Source organism: Squalius cephalus (genome assembly GCF_949319135.1).
Source record: "Squalius cephalus genome assembly, chromosome: 4".
Classification (NCBI taxonomy): domain Eukaryota; kingdom Metazoa; phylum Chordata; class Actinopteri; order Cypriniformes; family Leuciscidae; genus Squalius; species Squalius cephalus.
Genome location: NC_137125.1, coordinates 50,807,323 through 50,823,419, shown reverse-complemented (window position 1 = coordinate 50,823,419; position 16,097 = coordinate 50,807,323). Strand labels below are relative to the sequence as shown.

Genomic DNA, 16,097 nt, shown 5'->3' with positions numbered 1-16,097 from the left:
CTTTGAGTGAGTGTCACTTGATGGTGAGTAAGTGCTCAATATAACTAGAAGAATGCTTTATTACTGCTCATCATACCAGTGCTTCAAACAATGTGAACGGCAAATTTGTTTGGAGGAGGTAATTGGGGCCGGACGTTGCTGCAGGCTTGTGTTCATTTCCAGATTTGAGTCTTATGATAGTCACACTTGTCCTATTTTCTTGTGATCTGTTCACTCAGCATTGTGATTCAGGGCAGAGGTAAAATGACCACTGGGATTGTGTATGGCAGATGAATTGAGGACATTCAGGTTGGTAATAGGTTGTTGATGTTTGTCCTTCAGAAGCAGTTTGCTTGACATTTTCTTTATCACTGTTTTTACTGCATCCAGTGCAATGCTAAAGGAGAGACTCTGTAAATCAAAGAAATGACAAGTAAGAGTTATTTTAAAGTGCAGTGCCTTTTAAATATGTTTACTTTGGGTGAAGCTAAGTTTGAGGGGAATCAAACTTAATTGCTGTTCTCTTTTCATCTTGTACTTTTAGGTCCGAACCCGATACGTTTGTCAACATGGTGAGTATCACGCTGTTTTATATATGCAATTTAGCAAATTTTTTGTTCATATATATATATATATATATATATAATTTTTTGTGAAACATGATTTATAACCTAATTAACATTTACAAAATAACATGCATATATATATATTCACAAATGTGTAACCAATTTCACATAAAACAAATAGTTTTTAATGTTTTTAACATTTATGAATTAATTGTTAATAATAATACAAATAATATATATTTTTTTGAATAAATGTAAAAAATAAATAATTAAAATAGCTTGTGCGTCCATGAATTGTGTTTTGCATTTGTGAATCATATATTTTTTTTATCTGAATACACCTTTGTGAGTCATATTTCATAAATAGATTCATTTTATTTTGGGAATATGAATTAGATTACATATATGAATCATATTTTGTGAATATGTTTTTGCAGTTGACTTTGTTTACAATTATAGTATTAATTAATATTTTGAATTAGCTTGAAGTTTTTATTTTCATTTTAGCTTACATTTTATTCGTTTTTTATTCGCAAACAAATTTAACCTATAAGCTAAACATAAATATACTTTATTTTATTGTAGCTTTATTGCAATTAAAGTTATAATTAACAATAACTACACCAAACTGAACCCCAGAACACCTGCTCAAGTTCACTGGTGATTTTGGTGGCTTTCAAGGAAAAACTTAAATGATGTACATTTACATATATGCATTTAGCACATGCAAGAGGGGAACTAAAGCAGTTTGTTCAACAAGGAGTCAACAATATTATTATAATGCCAGGTTAATTTCACAACTAGATTAGGAATCAAACTAGAGAAGAGAAGAAATGCAGAGTTTTTTTTTTTTTCTTAAGTGCATTGGGTGTTGGGGTGGTTAAGTGCCTGTCTTCAGCTGCTTCATAAAAGATGCCTCAGCAGTTTAGGTGGAGGTTGACAGCTCATCCCACCAAAGAGGAACACAGAGGGTGAAAGTTTTTGGAGAGTGTGAAAGAAAGGAGTCGCTTATTCAGTGACCTCCGCTTGAGTTAGGGAGCGTACACTTGTAGGACTGAAATGATGTAGGAAGGTGCAGTTCCAGTGGCAATTCTGAAAGCCAACGTCACAATCTTAAATTTGATTCTGGCCGCAACGGGCCAGTGGAGTGAGATCAAGAGGGGTGTGAAATGGGTTTCTCTTTGGCTGATTGAAAAGTAGATGTGCTGCCGCATTCTAGATCATCTTCTGAGGCTTAGTGTCACATGCTGGAAGGCCTGCCAGTAGAGCACTGCAGTAATCCAGTCTTGAAATGACAAGAAGTTGCACCACATACTCTGACAGGAAGGGTCTGATTTTCATGATGTTGGAAAGCAGGGAACCTGCACGACTCGGTTGCAGTGCTGAAAGATATGAGAGCTTATCTTTTCTTTTCTTGTACACTTGACTGGACATTTTACTTGTTTGTTCCTCTTTCCTATCAGGGTCCATGTTTGAGTGAGTATCGGAGCTGGGGAACAGGCTGGATCCGCGTCCCCGCTCAGCAACCTACACCCTTGAGTAATGAAGGCCATCTGCTTCCAAAGAGCTCCGTCAGCAAAACAGAGTCAGCCGAAAAGATTTCAATTATCAATATACCATTTAATACATCGCCCGCAGGCCAAACAGTCTGGCGTGCCGACAGCGCGAGATGGAGGATGTTATTCCTCAGCTACATGGGTGGATTCTGCAACGCGGCAAATCAGGGTTTCAGAGCTGTCTCGCATCTATCATGCAATGGATAAATGACCATGTCTGAGGAGAAGCAAACAACTCTGCGCCTTGGCAAACCGGTTAGTGCAACACTGTTTACTCACACGACAAACCAAGCCGTTTTTGATCATGACTAGGCAGAACACGGTAGATTACAGGGACTTGGACTTGAACACTGAAAGTAGAGTTTGATATGTAAAGTAAAGAGGCTCTATAATAGTGTGCTAAACATCTTTTGATGTTTGTACCTTTCTAAACTGAGCTCCTCCAAACACCTGCTGAGATGAACAAAAGCTCTACAGAGAAATATAAATACACTGTTTTTCAAGATGACATTTGCATACTAGGTGATGTCTAATGATGGTAGATTCACTTTTTCCTTCTCTTGGCTTTTATGAGCCTGAGTGAGAAAGCAACCTAATTATACAAATGACCGAAGTGCCATTTCGAGAGTGTCAGTGCTGAATGAGACACAATGACATCCTTGGAACTGTTTTACCGAGTACTAAGATAACAAGCCATTTTTCTATCAACGTCATATGTGAAAATGGAAACCACAGCCTATCAGAAAAGTTCTTTCAGCAGTAAATGGCGTAATGTACTTTCACTAGCAGGGCTATGCATTGTAAAATTACAAAGACAATAATTACTTATTTGTGAAATGTAAACTTTTATTGGAATATATAGGATACATACATGAATAATTTGATTGTCACAGATTTATATCAAGTGTATTCAGGTTTGTGTGTGTATATATATATTTCCACAAAACATTAAGCAGCACAACTATTTTCAACATTGATGATAATCTGGAGCAGCAAATTAGCATATTAAAATGATCTCTGAAGGATCATGTGATATTGAAGACTGGAGCAATGCTGAAAATTCAGCTTTGCCATCGCAGGAATAAATTATATTTCAAAATATATTCAAATTATTTGGAATGGTACTAATATTTCAATATGTAAATGCTGCCTTGGTGTGCAGAAGTGCTTTAAAAATATAAAAACATTTGTAAAAATCTTACAGACCGCAAATTTGGACTGGTACTATATGTGTGTGTTTATCTATTTCTCTTTAATGTTATTATATTTCAAAAGTGACAATAAATTAGAGATGAATACAAAATGCATAACAAACTGTGGGTAGTGAACTTTGTGGTTCTTTTTCACCCATAGTATATATGCTGAAATATAGAGACGGAGTCTGAATGGAAATGTGAGTATGGACACTTGGCCCTGTGCCATTCTATAATAGTCAGCTGTGCTGTTGTTTTGAATGTTTTTTTTTTTTTTTTTGTATTGGATCTGTCATTATCCATCTATCACATCTCTGGCATTGAGGGGAGGTTTCACCTTCACAGTGAATATACTCATGGAGTCTATTTTAGTTTGATATTGCACACACCAACTGAGATATAAAGCACAGATTTACTCTTACTGCAGACCTTCAATCAGCTAGTGTTTCATGTGACCAACATAATGTGCATGAAATTAAAGACTCATATATATCATAGTTCCTACTCTTTGCACAATATTATGTTTACACCTGAATGCCTTTTCAGTTCGAGAATTTCCATTAAAAATGCATTGCTTTCAACTGAAATTGTCAGTTGAAAGCTGTAATAACGTGACATGAAATTTTAACACCCAACAATAAAAAAGAACCCTCTGGAAAAGGTTTATTAAAAATTCACAAAGAATAGACCTGTGCACTTCACTCTTACCACCAAATAATCATATTTGCTGGTAGATGCCTTGCTGCATGTGTCACGTTACGCGTAGGACAAAGCTCATGGAGATGAGGAATATGTAGAAATAACATTTAATAACCAAACACTCACGCTTACATTGACGATAACAGACCAAGACTGAAAGAGAACATTCACAGAGACTAACAAGATAACCAATGAGGTGATTGACAATGCACAGGTGATAGACATGACTAATTAGAACAATCATGGAACACTAGGACACAGTACTGAACCAAAAACACAATGAAGGCGGGAAACACAGATCATACATGTGCATGTGCATCATATTTCCAAAGCGGCTATGATCCAGTTTTCTCCAGTATTTTCTATTGGGGTCAGTAAGATACTTTTATAAAAATACTTTTATTCAGCGTTAAATTGGTGGTAAAGCCATTTAAAATTTTACCAAATTGTAAACTGTAACAAAAAAATGTAAACACATGTATTTACCATCACAGTTTGATCAATTTAATGCTGAATAAAAATATGAATTTCTCTCTCTTTAAAAAAAGAAATATATAATCTTGCTGATCTCAATAGAAAATGATGTTCTTTTGAACTTTCTGTTAATCAACATTAAGCAGCAAAACTGTTTCAAGATTGATAATAGTAAGATATGTTATTGAGAGCCAGATCAGCATATTAAAATGATTTTTAAAGTTATGATGCTTGATATTGCAAACTGGCATTTCTTACCATATCATTTTAATATATTTTCATAGTTCAGACCATATAATTTTAATATATTTTCATAGTTCAGACCTGTACGCTTTATTCTTATCACAGAAAAAAAAAAAGTTTGCTGGTAGATGCCGTCATATTTCCAAAGCGGCTATGATCAGGTTTTCCCCAGTATTTTCTATTCCAACATCTGCTCCAGAGCCTCAAGGTTAGATTTGCCTCTAGGGTTTCCGGGATTGTTCACAGCATATGTTGTTTATGAGCAGCTTCAAAACCAGCTGCCCTTTCCCTGGAACAAAGCCGTAAGGTTTAGGGATTCGGTTTTGATCAGTGATACAGAAATGTCAAAGTCAACAGTACACAACTGTATTGCAACAACGTCATTGGGCTTTTATTCATGACAATATTTTCAGCAAATCACGCATGCATTTCTGTACAAAACGAGGAACAATGGCCATAATGTGAACGGCCTCCTGTTTGCTTTCAAAGCAATTTCAAGACAAAATGATGGACTGTGCTGGTCTTTAAACGACTGTCAGATAACTGTAAACACTGTGTCCTGTGGGACATAAGGGACATGTTTCTAATATACTGGATGCCAATTTGACTTTCTTTTGCTTCCAAGGACAGACTACCACCTGCTGAAAAAAAATCCTATTTTATGCGCATGTTTATGGACACCTGGACTCGGGAGACAAGCCTGATTGATGGCTGAGAGCTCTAGGGAAAAAGATGCCCTACCCACAGACACGCCTCTGGATCCATTTATCACAATCACTCTCCGAGAGAAAGAAAGATGGAGGCACCAGCAAAAAAAAAAAGAGAGAGATGGTGCTCTACGGACAAAACTGCGACCGGTCAGCAGGCATGCATCACAGAGGGAGGCTGAGAGATAATTGGACAGTTGGTGGGAGAACACACTCCATCGGAAAGACAGTTTTGACAGGGAACACGGATGGACAGATGGATGGAGAGGAAAACTAGCAGCCGAAGAGCATCAGAAGGGCTGGAAGGCTGCGACGTCACTCCCCGGAGAGATGGAGGATTCTCCATTACTTTGGGCCGTAGGGGTGATCTGTGGCCGGCCGGATTCTCTCTACTTTTCTCCTTCTCGTGTTCAGATGTCGTTTATGAAGGTGAGCTGAACACTTTTCGGCGCCTCAGAGCATTTTGATAGTTATGTCTCTTGGACATCCCGATCGTTTGAAATGCAATTATGCTAATGGAAGTGGAGTTGAGGGTCAGCGCAGCACTACTCCACGAACGCTCTTCACCCTTGGAGTAATGAGGCTTAAAAGCATATCATACCTGCTCTTTAATAGAAGCGAGGTGGACAGTTAGGAAGGCCTGCGTTGGACAAAGAGCTCTTGAAAATGTTTACCAGTCAGAGGTCTTCTGTATCTTGGATGAGAGAGAGAGTTCAAATATACACTCCTTCTCTTTCACTTGTCTCTTTTTAGAACAAGTGTACTAAAAAAGACACGTTTGTTTAAATTGTTGTTCCCACCTACATTTTTCAGGGGAATCAATCTGGCATATGAGAAAAAATATTTGAACACAGACAAAATTACACACTCAGGGCCCTATTTTAACGATCTAAGCGCATGGTCTAAAGCGCAGGGCGTAAGTGCACCTAGGTCGTGTACGAATCCACTTTTGATAGTTTAACGATGGGAAAAATGGTTGGCGCGCCAGGCGCATGGTCTAAAATGGTCCCTATGAGTAATTGAGTGTGTTTTGGGCTTTACATGCAATAAACCAATCAGAGTCTGTCTCATCTCCCATTCCCTTTAAATGGCAGGTGGCGGATTGCTATTTACATGACGGAATTTTATAGTGGAAAGACTGAACGCGTCTCCAGAGCGCAAACTAATCTGCTCGTGCGTGAGGTTAAAGTGTGCAAGCAGACCATCTACGGGACAAGCCGGATTCCACCATATCTTTATGTACACAATAATAATCTTTTACATTTTGAATCCTTTTATTTCTAATATTTGGCATGTTTGTGTTCTGCTGCTTGTCCCTGTGTGTTTAATAAGCAGAGTGTATGCGCTTTGTGGGCCCGCCTATAGGCGCACATTACTAACGCGCTCTTTAAATAACAAAAATATTGCGCAATTGGCTTTAGACCAGGTTTCAGTTGGTCAATGTCGCAGTCTATTTCAGTTGCCTCAAAATAGTAACACGCCATCAATGCGCCAGAACACACCTCATTTTCAGACCAGCACACCCATGGGCGCACAAATGGGCGCAAATGCATTTGCTATTTAAACAAAGTGGCACAGGATGTGAAAATGATAACTGCGTCGGGCTGAAACTATAGCAAAACACACTCGCGTCACGATACATTTTATTTAGAATTTGTCTTTTTAATTTAGTTTTGATTTAGTTCGTTTTCACTGTCATATTCATTATAGTTTTAGACTACTCTTAGTATTTTAGGGCTTCCAAAGTTAATGCGCTAACATTTAAAAATGTTTAACGCTTTAAATTGCTCAGCACATTTTAGTGTTGCTATCATGCTTAATTAAGGCAGATTGTAAAGGTTTCATGTTTTATAATACACCAAAAACTAACAATAATTAGTGGCAGTTATTTTTGTAGTGGTTTATTATAGTTTCAGTTTTTACAAGTTATGTTGTATTTTTTAAATATAAGGACAAAGTAAAAAATGTATGTATGCAATAAGTGCATTGTATTTAAATAATTAAATTTGAATGTTATTACATAGTAAATAAAGTGGGACCAAAATTTGGTCATCCAAACATAAATACAGGTAATATGTATTTATTAAAAAATACAATACACAGTTTTGTTTATATTTTCCTTACTTTGGCGATGTTCACACAGCAACAGAATAGGGTGGTATTTGCAAGAGTGGTATTTGAGTCCTTCATACGGTTACGTTCACACACAGTTTGGTATTTACGGGACTGAAAACCGCACTCTATAACCGAACTCACACCTGTATATTTTCAGGACTCATTCAAAGGTTTTAGATCCAGTCACTGTTCTTGTAAATTTTGTGTGCTATGCGTGACTCAAATGCTCCGTTGTCCACCAGATATTATATAACACTGGCTGTCGGTTAATAAAGATTTGATGGATGAACTCAGCTTGATTGAACTCTTGTCATGTCAAAAGTGATAAGACTCACACCTGTAAGTAAATGTGGTTGTCCATCCCAAAACCTGACAGGTACGAGTGTGAACTTAGCCTTGCATTTGCTTAAAGATTTAGGCCAGAAACATGCTAACTAGCACTCCTTGTGGCCACACAGAGAATGCATTGAATTATGAATTGAAATCAGGCACATTTATAATGCAGCGTAGCACAAAATTGAGCTTGCATAAGAGTGTTTCAGGCCTTAACACTTTTATATGTAATTTACTTTTTATGATTGGCTATCCCCATTTGTATGTGAAATGGGCAACACCCGCACAATAACGCATGGAATTTATTCCATGTTTTTACCAAAATCAATAAATTAACTGGTGAATATATACAGTGCCACAGTCTAATTTGCACATTTAAATTGTAGTTTTACATTTACATTGTTTTGCCTTTTTTGAACTCCAATAACTTATTAATTTCTCTGTTTTTATAACCTGCTTTATCTTGTGGTTTGAATAATTGGTTACAGTAAGTACGAGTGAACACATATTTGCTCCTCTCATTTCAGTGCCCTGTCCGCCTGTGGCCCAGTTTGGCTGTGCTGAGCATCACAAAATACTGCTACTCTGTATCCGAGTATCAGTTCTTTAGAGATTAGCTGAAGCCTTCCTCTACATTACTCACATATCCAAAGTTGAGGGACCGGCCCCTTAGGGCCCACTGTGCTCACACAGCGATAATTAGCTTCAAGTGTTCTATTCTGGGATAATAGAGCAGCATGTCACACCAGACAAACCTCCACAACCAGCCAAAACCGCACCCCCTACCGTTGTTTGAGTCCTAGCATGTTGAAATATATGGGTACAACACAGCAGGCCGCGTTTGAGCTCTTGGCGTCGAGTTTTTCCTGCTAAGTCAACTGAGGTCGCTTCTGAAATGATTTTTAATTGTTCACCCCCAAAGGATGTTAATTAAGGAATTTAATTTGATATGATATCCACAACCCTGAAAGCAGGCCAAGAGTTGAATGCTTCTGAATTTTCCTGCGAGAGAGGCGGGATGCAGCGTATCACGGTGCGATCGAACGCCATTCTAATGAGGCCTGAAAAGGCAGATGGCGACAATTAAAAGCCAGCGCTAGCTTTTGTCATCGAATCAACCGGCTGACAAGACTGTGAGTGATGTTAGATCAGGACTTCAAAAGTAATGTGATCATCTTTGAAGGTTTACACAGAGTTACAGTACTATAGATTTCTCCGTGAGTTGAAGTGGAGGAAGCTGGTTTGCCCTTGGTCAAGCTCTTCTGTTCAGTGTACAGAGAGCATGATGCCATCTGGAGATGCGAGGACTAATCATTTGGTTGGCCAAAGCATAATCAGAATGATGATAACGATGCTTCAACAGGTCAAACACAGTCTGGCTGTGATATCAGCTCTTGTCTAGATGTTGGTTTAAATAGAGAGCTTCTAAAGGCCATGACACACCAAGCCGACGGTCGGCCGTTGTTGAGCGTCGGGCGGACCAGTTTTTGCGGTTTGTTCTGCACCATCAGCACATCATCTGGGGTACTTTGGACGATTTAGCATGTCGAATTGGTGTGTGTCTACGTCTTCGGTGAGAGACAAAACTCTGATTGGCTGTTCAGCTTAGCCAACATGTCAGTGCACGAGAATAAAAGCAAATGTTATGAAAGAGCAAAGATGTCAAGACGGCACAGAATTTTGTGTCATCTTACCAGTATTCCAATATGCAAATATTGTCATAACAACATGAGCTGTCTGGAATGAAGAAAGTGATCAGCATGATTGAAATTCAAAATGGTAAGCAAGCACTGCTTTGGTTACGGTTTGTATATCTGAAGTCCTGGTTTTGGTTTCCCTTTTTGAATGACGAACATAGACTATTGATCCCTGTTGATGCACACAGTTATTTCCTTACATGCACACATTTAGTCCTTTTGGTCTGTTCAAGAGCAGCTTTTTAGCCCAGTTTTTTTAGGCCGACATGAGGCAACAGCACAGTCAGCTTTTGTCCCCGCTAGTTCTTTTATGTCGGTTTGGTGTGTCACGGCCATAAGTTCCTCCAAGCCCCTTTATCTAATGTGTTTGTATAAATAAATTGTTTTAGATTGGTAGTTTCTTCAGAGGTAACACTTTTTTTTCGATGATCCAATCTACTAAGTACATGTCAACTAACTCTCATTAGAATCTTAGCAGACTCTCTGTTTAATGTTTGCTAACTTCTGATGGTCCTCCAACAGACATTCTACTGACTAAAAGTAACTTTGCAACAAAGCTGTACTGCAAGCGACGTGACATCTTTAGAGGTATTGTCATTACATGCAATTATTGTTTGGGAACAAACACTTGTCAAAAAACACTGTAAATAAAAATACTGCTGTTCTGAAGGAGAGAGAATGTGATAGTCAGAGTAAGTGACGTGAAAGTAACTATTGTGTCACTTTCTATTAAAAGTACCAACATAACCATATTATTTGAAACGTTAGGTATGTCAAATTATGATTTTTAATTATAATTATAATTAATTATAATGTTTCTTCACTTTTTACAAGCACGCTCCATCATTAGAAACGCTGCGGACATTGGAAGGACATCTCAAAGCGTAATTCTCAGTTTATGACGCTCATTTCTTGATCTTTTTTTTCCCTTTCTCTCTTTGTACTTTATATATAGGTGCATTGCATGTACTTCTACCTCGGTGAAGACTGTAAGATGTGATCTAGTATTTGATGAGGGAAGCTCAGATAAAATCTTATTAGCACAGTCGTCCTCACTTTACCCTCAATAGAAGTGACATTGCTGAGAGGAAGTGAAACACGGGTCAGTATCCCGCAGCAGGAATTGGCCATTAATCCCCAGCAGCCACTGAGAAACACCAATAAGAGCAGTTTAACTTTACAAGACTCAAGCTAACTTTTACACTCACTGACTAGGAGGAGGTAATGAGATCCAGAAACTTGGGGAACTGCAAAGGCTATTAACTCAATTTCATCTTATGTCACTTTCATCTCAGCTGTCTGTTCTGCTTGGCTTGGCTCGCTGTTATGAAGTTTAGCATTGTGGGTGGGAAGGAGAAATTGCAATGCAAGAAATGAGTTGTCTTTTATTTCGCTTTGATTAAATCGCCCCTGGCGTCATTGTGCTCATTTAATTTGGACAAAAGTAACTAGTTAATTCTTGCGTCTCCAGTATGTGATTTTTCTGCAGCTGTGAGACTCTTCTCACATGTAATTATTGTGCTAATAATTTACATTTACTTCAGTTGACATTCAACATCTTGAGTTTTACTTTGTGTATTAAAGTCAAAAATGCACTTGAGATAGTAAAACGTTATACAGTGTGCAAACAAAGATTTTGCTTAATGTATTTGGTTCAATGAAAGCAGTTTTCTGCACTCAAGTCCAGTTGAAAAGGTGAAGCTTTTGATGACTATAATTAGCGAATAGCATAATCAGCTTAGCTTCTCTCGCAGAGCATCTGCGGAAAACAAACGCAAGGGCCCTTCCGTGCATGTCATGTTGTCATGGTACATTTGTTGTCAAACACCTCAAAGTCCCTCTTGAAAAAAATGGTTCTTTATTAGCATTAATGTTTCCATGAGGAACCTTTAATATACATGGAACCTTTACATTGTACAAAAGGTTCTTTATAGTGGAAAAAGGTTCTGTAGATTATTATAATATTCTTTGCACTAGGAAAATAACGGTTCTTTTAAGAACTGTTCACTGATAGGTTATTATTCTCACTGCGAGATCCCTTTTGGAAGCTTTATTATAAAGAATGTAGGTACAAAATGAAACAATGCCGGTAGGGAGAAGTAGATAGAATTGAACTAGTTTGGATCAGGCAACCAAGTGTTAATTTACTAGACAAACATACACAATAACGTCTGTTTTTCACTTTTGAAAATAAGGGTGCTTTATTATCAGCTATGGTTTAATAAAAAACCTCCATGTAACCTTTCCATTGCACAAAAGGTTCATTAGAACTAAGAAAATAACGGTTCTCAAGACCTGCTCTCTGAAAGGCTCTTTGGGGAGGCAAAACTGTTCTTCAATTGCATTGCTCCAAAATCCCCTTTGAAACCTTTATTTTTAAGAATGTACTGTAGTAGGTACAATGTCAATGTGAAACAAGGCCGGTAGGGATGGAGTAGATGGAATTGAACTCTAGTTTGGACCAAGCAACCAAGTGTGAATTCACTAGACATTCTTTTGGGACTGGAAGGAACGATTTCCCTTTGCAGTAGACATATAAAGGGTATTATGACCATGGCGTCCTGTGTCAGGCTGAGGGCATTGCGGTCGCCCAGGGAGGGATTTAGCCACAAGCTCTCTCTCCAGCCTGCCAAGAGCCAGTGGGACTTCAATATTGGGCTTCAGCACAGCTGCAGAGAGCAGAACTGCCTTTGAGAGCCCCCGAACACTAATCCTGATGAAATCACACTATATACTGGCAGATAAATATTTCGTAATTTAATACACATACAGAACATGGATGTACAAGCCAATTTAACCATGACTGATTGTTATGTTTCTGTGTCAAGAGCCATTTCCTTGTGTTGCCCCCTTTATTATGTTTATGGTGAGGTAATGGACACTCAATTGGATTTGACACGGCATCATCAACGCCCAATATTACATTTGACACGCTGTAAATCAGAAAGCAAATGTCGACAAATGATGGCCATTTCCCCATCTCCTCAACCTCCATCTCCATCTCATATGTGATGACGAGTAAGTTTAATTACCGTGATTTACGACGCAGTGCAACTCAGTCGTCATCGAGGGGTGTAAAGTCATTAGAGGCGAAGCCGTTTGGAATGAGCTGTGACTGACTCAAGTGTTAAAACATAAACTAGCAATTAGATAAAGATAACACATGGCTCACAGGGAGCGCCAAGGAAGTCTCCAGCCATCCGGGACAAATGGAGCATTCGGGGACTGACCGTAGGGTTTGTGCTGAGTCTGAAATGATGCCCTTTGGGTTTTTCAGTGGATCAGAATGGTTTGTTTTTGAAGGGAAGCACCAGGCATGAGGAAATTGTCTGGAGAAATGTGTATTTTTCAATCTTTACAAGATTGCATTAGTAATGCACTGTTGCTTATCCACCTTGGTGCTGGAGAATACAAACTCTCAACTTGGAGGAATGGAAATGTAAAACTTAACACAACCTAAACTCAATAGAATTCAGCTGTTTAAAGCTGTACTGTGTATTATTATTTTTTTCCGTTTTCCAAAATACTTTCCACTTCTGCCATTGTTAAAACAAACAGGCAGTCTCATTCCAAACTAACACTGTTTTTTGGTTTTGTTTTGTTTTTTTCTTGATTCATGAATGAATCATTCAGAATTGTTTTGTGAACTTGATCAAATGATTCATTGAAAAGATCTGCCTCAAAAGAATGATTCATTCACAAATCAGGACATTGCATGACTGAGTCATTTGGACCACTTTTGTCTTTTTATGAAGTTTGAAAGCTTTGCTTCCCATTTGTTGAATTGCATTCTTCAGAATTTGTCCCCTTGTTTTCCACAGAAGAAAGAAAGTCATATAGGTCTGTAACTACATGAGGGTGAATAAAAATATTTGTAACTTTTGGGTAACTGTTTCTTTAAGATGGATTAGAATAACATGCACAACATTACTAGCAAGCTCCTTATGAAATTCTTAAGGAAGGAAGTCCAAATACAATTAAAAATCAACGAGAAGCGCTATCACACCATGCAGTGGGAAAAATGAACTCTAAAACTAAGAAGAGAGAGGTTTCAGCAAGCACTTTGATTAGCAAAAACTAGCATGTAGCTGATGAACTTTTCCAGCCGTGTTAGAAGCTACTGGGATTATCTTCACAGCTATTCTCTTAAAAGGAAGTTCTCACAATCTGATTTCCCATGTGTAACTGCTTAGTATTCCAACTGAGAAAGCCGTGGAATTTTAATAAAGGTGCATAGACCTATTCGAGCCTACTACCGAAATCTCTTTTTTTATGTATCGATGGGGTTTTTCAAAAGTCAGTGCGTCATGTCTTAATAGCTGCAGCTCCACTTCAGAGGTACTTCGGCAAAACCTTCTAAAACCTCTTAAGTCCCTTTTCCCTTGTGTTTGTTTTTTAAGCATTGTTGCTGTCTTTGAGTGAGTTCCACGGATGTCGAGTTGATGGGATGAAAGGCCAAAACCTCAGAAGAGGGCTGTCTCATCCTTCAGCCCTGCAGTGATGGCTCAAAGGGGATTGTATCATTCATCTCCTAGACTTGACAACATTAATTTATCTGTCAGTCATTCAGTGAGCCCAGGCCCTGTGTCTCAAATCATTAAGGCAGTGTCACACTAAACTTTGCAGCATTTAGTGCATAACAAGAGCACTTCTCTAAAATAATTATCCTGGACAATGGCACTTTATCATGCCTTTATGCATTCAAGCATTCAAAAACATTTAGCAGAAGGGATTTGAGGGCCCGTCCCCTCCATATTCACTTGTCATTGATGTTTGAAATATGGCAAATATGTGAATACTAGATACGCAGAAGTAATGATTACATTGTCTAAAAAAAGGGGTTTATGTGTTGTGGGAGGTTGGCAGGATGTTTGCTATCTGATTACTAACATGTTGTGTAGTTACTTGGATATTCTGGGTGTTTTTAGGTGGTTGCTTACTGAACGAAGTCAAAGAGATGATATGGTATTCTGGTCCTTAGATATATGGCTAGTTACATGCTACATTTGAATTGTTTTAAATAATTTTTAAACCATAAGTCAGATGGCTTCAATTATACATTGAAGTTTGATAATTAGTGTTACACCGTGTCTACACCGGATGCGAGCGGCGCTATGCAATGTGACAAAAGACAATAGAACCCATTATAATCTGTGATGTTGTCGTTGCACGACATTACAAATCCCTGACAGTAAACTGATGCCTCGTCCTATTTATGAAGCGCTCCAACCACTCGCGATACTTCTCATAGGAAGGACAAATTCATTTGCAATGGTTGCATTGTCGCGTCCAGTATAGACAGTCTCTAGATATTGCGTTGGACACCGTGCGTCGGACCATGCCGCAACAGCTTGAGGCTGTGTACACTGGACCGTTGCAAATCCATTTGTTCCCGTAGCACTTCTCGTAAAGAGTAGGGGTGTAACCCTAGTGTCCTGGCCAAATTCCCTCCATTGGCCTTTATCAATCAATAATAATCCCCATCCCTTGAGTTGGCTCTCTCCTCTCCACCTATTCCTGGCATGTGGTGAGTGCACTGGCGCCGTTGTTCTGTGGCTGCCATCGGATCATCCAAGTGAATGCTGCACACTGGTGGTGGTTGAGGGGAGATATGATTGTAAAGCGCTTTGGGTGTACAGTAGTACATACAGTAGTATAACACTAACCTAATTCATTCATTCATACTGTCTGGATTTTTTCATGTCACGCCACACCAATCTAGTGTAGACAGCATCACTGATTATAATGGGTTCTATTTGCTTACATCGTGCCATTCACATCTTGTGTAGATACGCTGTAAACTTAAGAATTTTAAATAATAAAATTTGTGCATTTGCAAGATGTTTTTATCCAAAGTACTTTCATAGTTTTTCATGTTTTTTCATACAATTTATCAGTCCATGCTTTCCATGGGAATCAAACCCATGACCTTGGCGTTACTTTGCAATGTTCTGCGTAATAATAATAGTGATGCTAGAGTTAATGTTACTTCATTTTACTCTGCTTACCTTTCACATTCATGAATGCCATGCTGTTCCCTTGCATCAGTCACTAAAAAAGGGGAAAGTGGAAAACTGCAATGTGTCTCCATAAAAAGGACTTGGCATGGAAATCGGGCTCCTTTCCTCAGGGGCTCTGGCCTGTTTTAGATGATAATTGAAAATGATGTAAAAATAGTGGTCTGCAGCAGACACAGGTCATATCTCAGAGGGAAGGGTTGGCATTTGGCCTCTCGTTGGAATTTCTGTATAATTAACTAGACTTTTACATTTTATGCCCAAAATATGAGTGGCGCTTGCCTGCACAAATCTCACTGCCGCAGTGCTAGTGTTGTGGGCAGTTGGCAGGGCATTGCTTTGTGGTCGCAAAGGTGTTCTGAATGGTTTTTAGCAAATTGGTATGATGTTGCTAAGGTCTGTGTGTGTGTGTGGGGGTGTGTGGGGGTGTGTGGGGGTGGGTGGGTGGGTGGGGGGGCGGGGATATTCAGATTTCATAAGTATGGTTTGTTAACTCAAATTATGAGCTTTAGCAAACA

General features: G+C 38.6%; 1 long non-coding RNA gene across 1 annotated transcript; it reads left to right on the top strand.

Moving 5' to 3' along the window:
• The first annotated feature begins 237 nt into the window (after positions 1 to 237).
• On the top strand, positions 238 to 2,080 carry LOC307156810. Its single transcript, XR_013820816.1, has 3 exons — positions 238 to 288; positions 524 to 551; positions 2,009 to 2,080. It is a non-coding gene; the product is annotated as an uncharacterized lncRNA (long non-coding RNA).
• Positions 2,081 to 16,097: the final 14,017 nt, after the last annotated feature.